We start from the raw sequence: 12,556 nt of genomic DNA, 5'->3' as shown, positions 1-12,556 counted from the left end.
AGTACAGCTCGATACGAGGATAGGGAAAGTAGAGTTCGATACCGGGATAGGGAAAGTAGAGCTCAATACGCAGATAGGGAAAGTAGAGCTCGATAAGCGGATCGGAAAAGTAGAGCTCGAGACATGGATAGCAAAAGTAGAGCTTGGGACAGGGATAGGGAAAATAGAGCTCGACACGCGGATTGGGAAAGTAGAGTTCGATACGTGGATAGGGAAAGTAGAGATCGATACGCGGATAGGGAAAGTAGAGCTCGATACGCGGAGAGGGAGAGTAGAACGCGATATGCGGAAAGGGAAAGTAGAGCTCGATATGGTGATAGGGAAAGTAGAGCTCGATACGCGGATAGGGAAATTAGAGCTCGATACGCGGATAGGGAAAGTAAAGCTCGATTTGGGGCTAGGGAAATTAGAGCTCGATAAGCAGATAGGGAAAGTAGAGCTTGAGATGTGGTTAGGGAAAATAGAGCTCGAGATGCAGATAGGGAAAGTAGAGCTCAATACGGGGATAGGAAAAGTAGAGCTTGATACGTGGATAGGAAAAGTAGAGCTCGAGACACGGATAGGGAAAGTAGAGCTCGATATGGGGATAGGGAAAGTAGAGCTCGATATGGGGATAGGGAATGTAGAGCTCGATACGCAGATAGGGAAAGTAGAGCACGATACGCAGATAGGGAAATTAGAGCTCGATACGGGGATAGGGAAAGTAGAGCATGATTTTGGGCTAGGGAAAGTAGAGCTCGATACGGGGACAGGGAAAGTAGAGCATGATATAGGTCTAGGGAGAGTAGAGCTCGATACAGGGAGAGGGAAAGCAGAGCTCAATACATGGATAGGAAAATTAGAACTCAATGCGCGGATAGGGAAAATAGAGCTCGATACATGAATAGGAAAAGTAGAGCTCGAGACATGGATAGGGAAAGTAGAGCTTGATATGGGGATAGGGAAAGTAGAGCTCGATATGCCCATAGGGAAAGTAGAGAGATACACAGAGAGGGAAAGTAGAGCTCGATATGTGGACAGGGAAAATAGAGCTCGATACGCAGATAGGGATAGTAGAGCTTGAGATGTGGGTAGGGAAAATCGAGCTCGAGATTCGGATAGGGAAAGTAGATCTCAATACGGGAATAGGGAAACTAGAGCTCGATACGCGGATAGGAAAAGTAGGGCTCGAGACACGGATAGGGAAAGTAGCGCTCGATATGGTGATAGGGAAAGTAGAGCTCAATACGCGGGTAGGGAAAGTAGAGCTCGATAGGGTGATAGGGAAAGTAGAGCTCGATACGTGGATAGGGAAAGTAGAGCTTGGGACAGGGATAGGGAAAGTAGAGCTCGAGATGCGGATAGGGAAAGTAGAGCTCGATACACGGATAGGGAAAGTAGAGCTCGATAGGTGGATAGGGAAAGTACAGCTCGATACGTGGATAGGGAAAGTAGAGTTCGATACCGGGATAGGGAAAGTAGAGCTCGATACGCGGATAGGGAAAGTAGAGCTCGATATGGGGATAGGGAAAGTAGAGCTCGATATGGGGATAGGGAATGTAGAGCTCGATACGCAGATAGGGAAAGTAGAGCGCGATACGCAGATAGGGAAATTAGAGCTCGATACGGGGATAGGGAAAGTAGAGCATGATTTTGGGCTAGGGAAAGTAGAGCTCGATACGGGGATAGGGAAAGTAGAGCATGATATAGGGCTGGGGAGAGTAGAGCTCGATACGGGGAGAGGGAAAGTAGAGCTCAATACATGGATAGGAAAATTAGAACTCAATGCGCAGATAGGGAAAGCAGAGCTCGATACGTGAGTAGGAAAAGTAGAGCTCGAGACACGGATAGGGAAAGTAGAGCTTGATATGGGGTTAGGGAAATTAGAGCTCGATACGCGCATAGGGAATTTAGAGTGATACACAGATAGGGAATGTAGAGCTCGATATGTGGACAGGGAAAATAGAGCTCGATACGCAGATAGGGATAGTAGAGCTTGAGATGTGGGTAGGGAATATAGAGCTCGAGATGCGGATAGGGAAAGTAGAGCTTAATATGGGAATAGGGAAAGTAGAGCTCGATACGCGGATAGGAAAAGTAGGGCTCGAGACACGGATAGGGAAAGTAGAGCTCGATATGGTAATAGGGAAAGTAGAGCTCGATACGCGGATAGGAAAAGTAGGGCTCGAGACACGGATAGGGAAAGTAGTGCTCGATATGGTGATAGGGAAAGTAGAGCTCAATACGCGGATAGGGAAAGTAGAGCTCGAAAGGGTGATAGGGAAAGTAGAGCTCGATACTTGAATAGGGAAAGTAGAGCTTGGGACAGGGATAGGGAAAGTAGAGCTCAAGATGCGGATAGGGAAAGTAGCGCTCGATACACGGATAGGGAAAGTAGAGCTCGATAGGCGGATAGGGAAAGTACAGCTCGATACGCGGATAGGGAAAGTAGAGTTCGATACCGGGATAGGGAAAGTAGAGCTCAATACGCAGATAGGGAAAGTAGAGCTCGATAAGCGGATCGGAAAAGTAGAGCTTGAGACATGGATAGCAAAAGTAGAGCTTGGGACAGGGATAGGGAAAATAGAGCTCGACACGCGGATTGGGAAAGTAGAGTTCGATACGTGGATAGGGAAAGTAGAGCTCGATACGCGGATAGGGAAAGTAGAGCTCGATACGCGGAGAGGGAAAGTAGAGCGCGATATGCGGAAAGGGAAAGTAGAGCTCGATATGGTGATAGGGAAAGTAGAGCTCGATACGCGGATAGGGAAATTAGATCTCGATACGCGGATAGGGAAAGTAAAGCTCGATTTGGGGCTAGGGAAATTAGAGCTCGATAAGCAGATAGGGAAAGTAGAGCTTGAGATGTGGTTAGGGAAAATAGAGCTCGAGATGCAGATAGGGAAAGTAGAGCTCAATACGGGGATAGGAAAAGTAGAGCTTGATACGTGGATAGGAAAAGTAGAGCTCGAGACACGGATAGGGAAAGTAGAGCTCGATATGGGGATAGGGAAAGTAGAGCTCGATATGGGGATAGGGAATGTAGAGCTCGATACGCAGATAGGGAAAGTAGAACGCGATATGCAGATAGGGAAATTAGAGCTCGATACGGGGATAGGGAAAGTAGAGCATGATTTTGGGCTAGGGAAAGTAGAGCTCGATACGGGGATAGGGAAAGTAGAGCATGATACAGGTCTAGGGAGAGTAGAGCTCGATACAGGGAGAGGGAAAGCAGAGCTCAATACATGGATAGGAAAATTAGAACTCAATGCGCGGATAGGGAAAGTAGAGCTCGATACATGAATAGGAAAAGTAGAGCTCGAGACATGGATAGGGAAAGTAGAGCTTGATATGGGGATAGGGAAAGTAGAGCTCGATACGCCCATAGGGAAAGTAGAGAGATACACAGAGAGGGAAAGTAGAGCTCGATATGTGGACAGGGAAAATAGAGCTCGATACGCAGATAGGGATAGTAGAGCTTGAGATGTGGGTAGGGAAAATCGAGCTCGAGATTCGGATAGGGAAAGTAGATCTCAATACGGGAATAAGGAAACTAGAGCTCGATACGCGGATAGGAAAAGTAGGGCTCGAGACACGGATAGGGAAAGTAGAGCTCGATATGGTGATAGGGAAAGTAGAGCTCAATACGCGGGTAGGGAAAGTAGAGCTCGATAGGGTGATAGGGAAAGTAGAGCTCGATACGTGGATAGGGAAAGTAGAGCTTGGGACAGGGATAGGGAAAGTAGAGCTCGAGATGCGGATAGGGAAAGTAGAGCTCGATACACGGATAGGGAAAGTAGAGCTCAATAGGCGTATAGGGAAAGTACAGCTCGATACGCGGATAGGGAAAGTAGAGTTCGATACCGGGATAGGGAATGTAGAGCTCGATACGCGGATAGGGAAAGTAGAGCTCGATATGGGGATAGGGAAAGTAGAGCTCGATATGGGGATAGGGAATGTAGAGCTCGATACGCAGATGGGGAATGTAGAGCGCGATACGCAGAAGGGAAATTAGAGGTCGATACGGTGATAGGGAAAGTAGAGCATGATTTTGGGCTAGGGAAAGTAGAGCTCGATACGGGGATAGGGAAAGTAGAGCATGATAAAGGGCTAGGGAGAGTAGAGCTCGATACGGGGAGAGGGAAAGTAGAGCTCAATACATGGATAGGAAAATTAGAGCTCAATGCGCGGATAGGGAAAGTAGAGCTCGATACGTGAATAGGAAAAGTAGAGCTCGAGACACGGATAGGGAAAGTAGAGCTTGATATGGGGATAGGGAAAGTAGAGCTCGATACGCGCATAGGGAAAGTAGAGTGATACACAGATAGGGAAAGTAGAGCTCGATATATGGACAGGGAAAATAGAGATCGATACGCAGATAGGGATAGTAGAGCTTGAGATGTCTGTAGGGAATATAGAGCTTGAGATGCGGATCGGGAAAGTAGAGCTTAATACGGGAATACGGAAAGTGGAGCTCGATACGCGGATAGGAAAAGTAGGGCTCGAGACACGCATAGGGAAAGTAGAGCTTGATATGGGGATAGGGAAAGTAGAGCTCGATACGCGCATAACGAAAGTAGAGTGATACACAGATAGGGAAAGTAGAGCTCGATATGTGGACAGGGAAAATAGAGCTCGATACGCAGATAGGGATAGTAGAGCTTGAGATGTGGGTAGGGAAAATAGAGCTCGAGATGCGGATAGGGAAAGTAGATCTCAATACGGGAATAGGGAAAGTAGAGCTCGATACGCGGATAGGAAAAGTAGGGCTCGAGACACGGATAGGGAAAGTAGAGCTCGATATGGTAATAGGGAAAGTAGAGCTCGATACGCGGATAGGAAAAGTAGGGCTCGAGACATGGATAGGGAAAGTAGAGCTCGATATGGTGATAGGGAAAGTAGAGCTCAATACGCGGATAGGGAAAGTAGAGCTCGATAGGGTGATAGGGAAAGTAGAGCTCGATACGTGGATAGGGAAAGTAGAGCTTGGGACAGGGATAGGGAAAGTAGAGCTCGAGATGCGGATAGGGAAAGTAGCGCTCGATACACGGATAGGGAAAGTAGAGCTCGATAGGCGGATAGGGAAAGTACAGCTCGATACGCGGATAGGGAAAGTAGAGTTCGATACCGGGATAGGGAAAGTAGAGCTCGATACGCGGATAGGGAAAGTAGAGCTCGATATGGGGATAGGGAAAGTAGAGCTCGATACGCAGATAGGGAAATTAGAGCTCGATACGGGGATAGGGAAAGTAGAGCATGATTTTGGGCTAGGGAAAATAGAGCTCGATACGCGGATAGGGAAAGTAGAGCTCGAGACACGGATAGGGAAAGTAGAGCTTGATATGGGGATAGGGAAAGTAGAGCTCGATACGCGCATAGGGAAAGTAGAGTGATACACAGATAGGGAAAGTAGAGCTCGATATGTGGACAGGGACAATAGAGCTCGATACGCAGATAGGGATAGTAGAGTTTGAGATGTCTGTAGGGAATATAGAGCTCGAGATGCGGATAGGGAAAGTAGAGCTTAATACGGGAATAGGGAAAGTAGAGCTCGATACGCGGTTAGGAAAAGTAGGGTTCGAGACACGGATAGGGAAAGTAGAGCTCGATATGGTGATAGGGAAAGTAGGGCTCAATATGCGGATAGGGAAAGTAGAGCTCGATAGGGTGATAGGGAAAGCAGAGCTCGATACGTGGATAGGGAAAGTAGAGCTTGGGACAGGGATAGGGAAAGTAGAGCTCGAGATGCGGATAGGGAAAGTAGAGCCCGATACATGGATAGGGAAAGTAGAGCTCGATAGGCGGACAGTGAAAGTACAGCTCGATACGTGGATAGGGAAAGTAGAGTTCGATACCGGGATAGGGAAAGTAGAGCTCGATACGCGGATAGGGAAAGTAGAGCTCGATATGGGGATAGGGAATGTAGAGCTCGATACGCAGATAGGGAAAGTAGAGCGCGATACGCAGATAGGGAAATTAGAGCTCGATATGGGGATAGGGAAAGTAGAGCATGATTTTGTGCTAGGGAGAGTAGAGCTCGATACGGGGAGAGGGAAAGTAGAGCTCAATACATGGATAGGAAAATTAGAACTCAATGCGCGGATAGGGAAATTAGAGCTCGATACGTGAACAGGAAAAGTAGAGCTCGTGACACGGATAGGGAAAGTAGAGCTTGATACGTGGATAGGGAAAGTAGAGCTTGGGACAGGGATAGGGAAAGTAGAGCTCGAGATGCGGATAGGGAAAGTAGAGCCCGATACACGGATAGGGAAAGTAGAGCTCGATAGGCAGACAGTGAAAGTACAGCTCGATACGTGGATAGGGAAAGTAGAGTTCGATACCGGGATAGGGAAAGTAGAGCTCGATACGCGGATAGGGAAAGTAGAGCTCGATATGGGGATAGGGAATGTAGAGCTCGATACGCAGATAGGGAAAGTAGAGCGCGATACGCAGATAGGGAAATTAGAGCTCGATATGGGGATAGGGAAAGTAGAGCATGATTTTGTGCTAGGGAGAGTAGAGCTCGATACGGGGAGAGGGAAAGTAGAGCTCAATACATGGATAGGAAAATTAGAACTCAATGCACGGATAGGGAAATTAGAGCTCGATACGTGAACAGGAAAAGTAGAGCTCGAGACACGGATAGGGAAAGTAGAGCTTGATATGGGGATAGGGAAAGTAGAGCTCGATACGCGCATAGGGAAAGTAGAGTGATACACAGATAGGGAAAGTAGAGCTCGATATGTGGACAAGGAAAATAGAGCTCGATACGCAGATAGGGATAGTAGAGCTTGAGATGTGGGTAGGGAAAATAGAGCTCGAGATGCGGAGAGGGAAAGTAGATCTCAATACGGGAATAGGGAAAGTAGAGCTCGATACGCGGATAGGAAAAGTAAAGCTCGAGACACGGATAGGGAAAGTAGAGCTCGATATGGTGATAGGGAAAGTAGAGCTCAATACGCGGGTAGGGAAAGTAGAGCTCGATAGTGTGATAGGGAAAGTAGAGCTCGATACGTGGATAGGGAAAGTAGAGCTTGGGACAGGGATAGGGAAAGTAGAGCTCGAGATGCGGATAGGGAAAGTAGAGCTCGATACACGGATAGGGAAAGTAGAGCTCGATAGGCGGATAGGGAAAGTAGAGCTCGATACGCGGATAGGGAAAGTAGAGCTCGATATGGGGTTAGGGAAAGCAGAGCTCGATATGTGGATAGGGAATGTAGAGCTCGATACGCAGATAGGGAAAGTAGAGCGCGATAGGCAGATAGGGAAATTAGAGCTAGATACGGGGATAGGGAAAGTAGAGCATGATTTTGGGCTAGGGAAAGTAGAGCTCGATACGGGGATAGGGAAAGTAGAGCATGATATAGGGCTAGGGAGAGTAGAGCTCAATACGGGGAGAGGGAAAGTAGTGCTCAATACATGGATAGGAAAATTAGAACTCAATGCGCGGATAGGGAAAGTAGAGCTCGAGACATGGATAGGGAAAGTAGAGCTTTATATGGGGACAGGGAAAGTAGAGCTCGATACGCCCTTAGGGAAAGTAGAGTGATACTCAGAGAGGGAAAGTAGAGCTCGATATGTGGACAGGGAAAATAGAGCTTGATACGCAGATAGGGATAGTAGATCTTGAGATGTGGGTAGGGAAAATAGAGCTCGAGATGCGGATAGTGAAAGTAGATCTCAATACTGGAATAGGGAAAGTAGAGCTCGATATGGTGATAGGGAAAGTAGAGCTCAATACGCGGGTAGGGAAAGTAGAGCTCGATACGTGGATAGGGAAAGTAGAGCTTGGGACAGGGATAGGGAAAGTAGAGCTCGAGATGCGGATAGGGAAAGTAGCGCTCAATACACGGATAGGGAAAGTAGAGCTTGATAGGTGGATAGGGAAAGTACAGCTCGATACGCGGATAGGGAAAGTAGAGTTCGGTACGCAGATAGGGAAAGTAGAGCTCGTTATGGGGATAGGGAAAGTAGAGCTCGAAGTGGGGATAGGGAATGTTGAGCTCGATATGCAGATAGGGAAAGTAGAGCACGATACGCAGATAGGGAAATTAGAGCTCGATACGGGGATAGGGAAAGTAGAGCATGATTTTGGGCTAGGGAAAGTAGAGCTCGATACAGGGATAGGGAAAGTAGAGCATGATATAGGGCTAGGGAGAGTAGAGCTCGATACGGGGAGAGGGAAAGTAGAGCTCAATACATGGATAGGAAAATTAGAACTCAATGCACGGATAGGGAAAGTAGAGCTCGATACGTGAATAGGAAAAGTAGAGCTCGAGACACGGATAGGGAAAGTAGAGCTTGATATGGGGATAGGGAAAGTAGAGCTCGATACGCGCATAGGGAAAGTAGAGTGATACACAGATAGGGAAAGTAGAGCTCGATATGTGGACAGGGAAAATAGAGCTCGATACGCAGATAGGGATAGTAGAGCTTGAGATGTCTGTAGGGAATATAGAGCTCGAGATGCGGATAGGGAAAGTAGAGCTTAATACGGGAATAGGGAAAGTAGGGCTCGATACGTGGATAGGAAAAGTAGGGCTCGAGACACGGATAGGGAAAGTAGAGCTCGATATGGTGATAGGGAAAGTAGGGCTCAATACGCGGATAGGGAAAGTAGAGCTCGATAGGGTGATAGGGAAAGCAGAGCTCGATACGTGGATAGGGAAAGTAGAGCTTGGGACAGGGATAGGGAAAGTAGAGCTCGAGATGCGGATAGGGAAAGTAGAGCCCGATACACGGATAGGGAAAGTAGAGCTCGATAGGCGGATAGGGAAAGTACAGCTCAATACGTGGATAGGGAAAGTAGAGTTCGATACCGGGATAAGGAAAGTAGAGCTCGATACGTGGATAGGGAAAGTAGAGCTCGATATGGGGATAGGGAAAGTAGAGCTCGATATGGGGATAGGGAATGTAGAGCTCGATACGCAGATAGGGAAAGTAGAGCGCAATACGCAGATAGGGAAATTAGAGCTCGATACGGGGATAGGGAAAGTAGAGCATGATTTTGGGCTAGGGAAAGTAGAGCTCGATACGGGGATAGGGAAAGTAGAGCATGATATAGGGCTAGGGAGAGTAGAGCTCGATACGGGGAGAGGGAAAGTAGAGCTCAATACATGGATAGGAAAATTAGAACTCAATGCGCAGATTGGGAAAGCAGAGCTCGATACGTGAATAGGAGAAGTAGAGCTCGAGACACGGATAGGGAAAGTAGAGCTTGATATGGGGTTAGGGAAATTAGAGCTCGATACGCGCATAGGGAATTTAGAGTGATACACAGATAGGGAAAGTAGAGCTCGATATGCGGATAGGGAAAGTAGAGCTCAATACGGGGATAGGGAAAGTGGAGCTCGATATGCGGATAGGGAAAGTAGAGCATGGGACAGGGATAGGGAAAGTAGAGCACGAGATGCGGATAGGGAAATTAGAGCTCGATACACAGATAGGGAAAGTAGAGCTTGATACGCGGATAAGGAAAGTAGAGCTCAATATGCGGATAGGGAAAGTAGAGTGCGATATGCGGATAGGGAAAGTAGAGCTCAATATGGTGATAGGGAAAGTAGAGCTCGATATGCAGATAGGGAAATTAGAGCTCGATACACGGTTTTGGAAAGTAGAGCTCGATACGGGGATAGGGAGAGTAGAGCTCGATATGCGGATAGGGAAAGTAGAGCTTGATATGAGGATAGTGAAAGAAGAGTTCGATATGGGGCTAGGGAAAGTAGAGCTCGATACGCGGATACGGAAAGTAGAGCTCGATATGGGGCTAGGGAAAGTAGAGCTCGATACGCAGATAGGGAAAGTAGAGCTTGAGATGTCGGTAGGGAAAATAGAGCTCGAGATGCGGATAGGGAAAGTGGAGCTCAATACGGGGATAGGGAAAGTAGAGCGCAATAAGCGGATCGGAAAAGTAGAGCTCGAGACATGGATAGCAAAAGTAGAGCTTGGGACAGGGATAGGGAAAGTAGAGCTCGACACGCGGATTGGGAAAGTAGAGTTCGATACATGGATAGGGAAAGTAGAGCTCGATACGCGGATAGGGAAAGTAGAGCTCGATACGCGGAGAGGGAAAGTAGAGCGCGATATGTGGAAAGGGAAAGTAGAGCTCGATATGGTGATAGGGAAAGTAGAGCTCGATACGCGGATAGGGAAATTAGAGCTCGATACGCGGATAGGGAAAGTAAAGCTCGATTTGGGGCTAGGGAAATTAGAGCTCGATAAGCAGATAGGGAAAGTAGAGCTTGAGATGTGGTTAGGGAAAATAGAGCTCGAGATGCAGATAGGGAAAGTAGAGCTCAATACGGGGATAGGAAAAGTAGAGCTCGATACGTGGATAGGAAAAGTAGAGCTCGAGACACGGATAGGGAAAGTAGAGCTTGATATGGGGATAGGGAAAGTAGAGCTCGATACGTGCATAGGGAAAGTAGAGTGATACACAGATAGGGAAAGTAGAGCATGATTTTGGGCTAGGGAAAGTAGAGCTCGATACGGGGATAGGGAAAGTAGAGCATGATATAGGGCTACGGAGAGTAGAGCTCGATATGGGGAGAGGGAAAGTAGAGCTCAATACATGGATAGGAAAATTAGAACTCAATGCGCGGATAGGGAAAGTAGAGCTCGATACGTGAATTGGAAAAGTAGAGCTCGAGACACGGATAGGGAAAGTAGAGCTTTATATGGGGACAGGGAAAGTAGAGCTCGATACGCCCTTAGGGAAAGTAGAGTGATACTCAGAGAGGGAAAGTAGAGCTCGATATGTGGACAGGGAAAATAGAGCTTGATACGCAGATAGGGATAGTAGATATTGAGATGTGGGTAGGGAAAATAGAGCTCGAGATGCGGATAGGGAAAGTAGAGCTCGATAGGGTGATAGGGAAAGTAGAGCTCGTTACGTGGATAGGGAAAGTAGAGCTTGGGACAGGGATAGGGAAAGTAGAGCTCGAGATGCGGATAGGGAAAGTAGAGCTCAATACACGGATAGGGAAAGTAGAGCTCGCTAGGCATATAGGGAAAGTAGAGCTCGATACGCGGATAGGGAAAGTAGAGTTCGATACCGGGATAGGGAAAGTAGAGCTCGATACGCGGATAGGGAAAGTAGAGCTCGATATGGGGATAGGGAAAGTAGAGCTCGATATGGGGATAGGGAATGTAGAGCTCGATACGCAGATAGGGAAAGTAGAGCGCGATATGCAGAAGGGAAATTAGAGCTCGATATGGGGATAGGGAAAGTAGAGCTCGATATGGGGATAGGGAATGTAGAGCTCGATACGCAGATAGGGAAAGTAGAGCGCGATACGCAGAAGGGAAATTAGAGCTCGATACGGGGATAGGGAAAGTAGAGCATGATTTTGGGCTAGTGAAAGTAGAGCTCGATACGGGGATAGGGAAAGTAGAGCATGATACAGGGCTAGGGAGAGTAGAGCTCGATACGGGGAGAGGGAAAGTAGAGCTCAATACATGGATAGGAAAATTAGAACTCAATGCGCGGATAGGGAAAGTAGAGCTCGATACATGAATAGGAAAAGTAGAGCTCGAGACACGGATAGGGAAAGTAGAGCTTGATATGGGGACAGGGAAAGTAGAGCTCGATACGCCCTTAGGGAAAGTAGAGTGATACTCAGAGAGGGAAAGTAGAGCTCGATATGTGGACAGGGAAAATAGAGCTTGATACGCAGATAGGGATAGTAGATCTTGAGATGTGGGTAGGGAAAATAGAGCTCGAGATGCGGATAGGGAAAGTAGAGCTCGATAGGGTGATAGGGAAAGTAGAGCTCGTTACGTGGATAGGGAAAGTAGAGCTTGGGACAGGGATAGGGAAAGTAGAGCTCGAGATGCGGATAGGGAAAGTAGAGCTCAATACACGGATAGAGAAAGTAGAGCTCGCTAGGCATATAGGGAAAGTAGAGCTCGATACGTGGAAAGGGAAAGTAGAGTTCGATACCGGGATAGGGAAAGTAGAGCTCGATACGCGGATAGGGAAAGTAGAGCTCGATATGGGGATAGGGAAAGTAGAGCTCGATATGGGGATAGGGAATGTAGAGCTCGATACGCAGATAGGGAAAGTAGAGCGCGATACGCAGAAGGGAAATTAGAGCTCGATACGGGGATAGGGAAAGTAGAGCATGATTTTGGGCTAGTGAAAGTAGAGCTCGATACGGGGATAGGGAAAGTAGAGCATGATACAGGGCTAGGGAGAGTAGAGCTCGATACGGGGAGAGGGAAAGTAGAGCTCTATACATGGATAGGAAAATTAGAACTCAATGCGCGGATAGGGAAAGTAGAGCTCGATACATGAATAGGAAAAGTAGAGCTCGAGACACGGATAGGGAAAGTAGAGCTTGATATGGGGATAGGGAAAGTAGAGCTCGATACGCGCATAGGGAAAGTAGAGTGATACACAGATAGGGAAAGTAGAGCTCGATATGTGGACAGGAAAAGTAGAGCTCGATACGCAGATAGTGATAGTAGAGCTTGAGAATTCTGTAGGGAATATAGAGCTCGAGATGCGGATAGGGAAAGTAGAGCTTAATACGGGAATAGGGAAAGTAGAGCTCGATACGCGGATAGGAAAAGTAGG

Source organism: Carcharodon carcharias, chromosome 5, assembly GCF_017639515.1.
Source record: "Carcharodon carcharias isolate sCarCar2 chromosome 5, sCarCar2.pri, whole genome shotgun sequence".
NCBI classification, from domain to species: Eukaryota; Metazoa; Chordata; class Chondrichthyes; order Lamniformes; family Lamnidae; genus Carcharodon; species Carcharodon carcharias.
This window is presented reverse-complemented; position numbering follows the sequence as displayed.